Genomic DNA, 3419 nt, shown 5'->3' on the forward strand with positions numbered 1-3419 from the left:
CCATTTCTGAACACAGTTCCATTAGGCACTCTGCGTTCTCATTTAGCTGTTGGAACTACATTCATACCGGCAACGTCTCATTCTCTGTCACCTACCTTTAGATATCAATAACACAATAAACATTTCAAATTCGGCCAAGCTAGTTAGGCACGGCCTCACTTTTCAAGCACACTTTCATTCTCTTTCTATTCGTGGACTATTTGCACTCACTATGGACACTTTCTCTTACGTATATAATCCCCAGACTAATGTGTACATATTCAGTCACTCTTCCTAACCGAAGGCTACCCTTTTCCTGGCTTTGCATTCCTCAGTAACTCAAGACATTATTGGGGTTTTGTCCATCTAGCGGGAATAACAACGTGATACAAAATATAAACGGAACATCGAAACAAAGGAGTTCAAGATTTGTCACTTTTGCTCTAAGACATTTTCAAACAACCTACACACAGTAGAAAATGATTACAAAGAAGACTTGGTTTTACAAACAATAACAAATATTAAAAGAGTATATGACCATTATAATATAAAGGCCATTACATCTGAGGTAATGCTTCAGCTTTGGAACAGATGTCGTGGATTAACTCTGGTGCTGGATTAACCAATGAGAGGCAAAGAACATTAATAAGAACTACTGACTTTCTTCAGTTTTTTTAGTAAAACTCCTTCGGACATCTTTTTCAGAAATGAGGTCAGGGTAAACAGACCTGCAATTCAGGACTGACAACATTTAATGTTCGTACAGTGTGTGCAAAGTTCTTATACAGAAAAAGGAGCTAAAAGAGAAGTTATATTAGAGATTTTTGAACCAAACCTTTCATGGAATGAAATGTTATAATTAATGAAGTGGGTCTAAGATGCTCAGATGAACTATTTGGGCATTAAATATGCGATAAAGAAGGACTGAAAAGAAGGAGTGCAAAGGAAAAAGTTCGTTGAAACGAAGTAGTGATTGAAAGGTTAAGCGTAAGAGACGTAATGGAACGGAAGGCATTAATTCTGGTAGTTTGCGGGTAAAATATATGGAATGGCACAGTGTGTGTGTTGGAATGTTCTGTTGATAAGCAGTTTTTGTATATAAGCGAAAGAACGCTAATGTTTAGTAACGTTCTTGCACAATGGTTTCTTGCGTAATTCGGTTGTAGAAGGATGAATATGTTTATGACTACTGGCTTATTTTACTCAGGATGTCTCTCTCTCTCCACACAGACAGACACACACAAGACACAGGCACACATACATATATATATATTATATATATATATATATATAGAGGCATATATATATATATATATATAGATATATATATATATATATATATATATATAAAAGTTTCTGACTCACATCAGAGCAAATCCCACTATTTCAGTGTAAGGCCAGGACTCTACCAATTTACCCACTCATCGTCAACTGGTAGTGCCCTGGCTTTCCATATATAGTACTCATATATATATATATATATATATATATATATATATATTATACATATTATATATATATATATATATACTGATTATATATATAATTTCTGACTCACATCAGGAGCGAATCCCAGTCTTTCAGTGAAGGTTGTGGGTTCAAACACTTGCCCACTCTTGGTCAATTAGTAGTGCCTTGGCATTTATTGCAAGAGACTGCGGTTCGATCCCGAGGCATGAGCCAGAAATTTATTTCAGTGAAATACTTAAGCTCATGTGTCTAGGAGAGAGTTATATATATATATATATATATATATATATATATATATAGAGAGAGAGGAGAAAGAGTAGAGAGAGAGAGAGAGAGAGAGAGAGAGGAGAGAGAGAGAGAGAGAGGAGAGAGAGAGAGAGAGAGAGAGAGAGAGAGAGAGAGAGAGAGAGGATAGAGAGATAGGAGAGAGAGAATAGATATATATATATATATATATATATATATATATATATATATCAGATATATATATATATATATTATTTAGAGAGAGAGAGAGAGAGGTGAGAGAGAGAGAGAGAGAGAGAGAGAGAGATATAATAATAGAGATATATATATAATATTTTATATATATATATATATAATATTTTTATATATATATATATATATATATATATATATATATATATATATATATATATATACATATATACTGTATACATAGTATGTATGTATATATGTGTCTTAACCTTTCACATTCACAAATTATTTACAACACTTTTAGCTCCCAAAACCCAAAACAGTATTTTAGTAATAACATCTTGGGTCACAAGGAACTTAAAGTATGATTTTCCATGTGCCAAGTTAGAGGCTTCAGACTGGACCTAAATTGTTCATGCGTTTGAACTAAAACTACTCTTGCTTAAACTCGCTCTATAAAGGTCATCTGAAATCCTTATTTAAGTGGGTTCTTGTTTAAGTGCCAGTAATGTTTGCTCTGCTTATCGTAAGTTTACAGTCGTTTGTAATTGTGTGTGTGTGTGTGTGTGCGTGCGCGCTCGCAATTGAGAGAGAGAGAGAGAGAGAGCGGGTTTGTAAATAAATGAGACAGAAAATATCCGTGGATATATGTGTTTGTGCTTGTGTTTGTGTGTGTGTGTATGTATGTATGTATGAGAGAGAGAGAGAGAAAATTTACACCGATTTATAAACGTGAGAGTTGTTTGGAGAAAAAAAAAATGAAGGGTCTAGATGTTATGAAAAAGGATCTCTTCGATAAGGAAACATAAATAAACGAAGTGCTTTGGCAAGGCAAAAGAGATAACAAGTGACGTGAATAAAATGAGATGAATGATTATGTTAGTGGAATGTAGTTATCACGTCTCGAGGATTACAGAAAGTCTGAAATGGGCCGCATCGGCGTCGATGTTAGAGTAAAGTAGAATAAGGTTTGAAAAATAGGCAAAATAAAAAAAAGCGATATATTCTTGAAAAATTTGGTTTGTTCGTCAGACAGAAGTATTTCTAAAGAAAGTTATTGATTTGGGCAATAATTATTCTGAATTCGTCTTTTAGGAAGGTCTTCTGTTATGCTTCTTTTCTTTTCTTATCTCGTTATAACGGATACAAAACGGATAAAACGAGGTGGCTAAGGATTAGTGGATAAGGGAACTGCATAATATATCAGATAGACAGAAAATGTTCTCAGTAAATTTACGGAGAAGAAAGAATTGAAAGAGGATAGTACGAGGCTGTATACTCCACGTGAAAATTAAAATAAATCAATATGTAAAATGGTTGGTGAACTCTGCCATCGCTCTCAGCTTCAAAGGCAAAACCTGTTCAGTATATAATTGATAAAACTGAAAATCTACTACGATAAAGAAACCCGGCTCCCCCAGCTTTTAAAACAACTAGCAGTTACACAATTCGTGAAGAGTACAAACTACATAAAGAAGCTATTAGAATTAACATTTTTTGGGGTGGAGAAACGGGGTTTAGATTTGCTGATT

This window comes from Macrobrachium rosenbergii, chromosome 56, assembly GCF_040412425.1.
Source record: "Macrobrachium rosenbergii isolate ZJJX-2024 chromosome 56, ASM4041242v1, whole genome shotgun sequence".
NCBI classification, from domain to species: Eukaryota; Metazoa; Arthropoda; class Malacostraca; order Decapoda; family Palaemonidae; genus Macrobrachium; species Macrobrachium rosenbergii.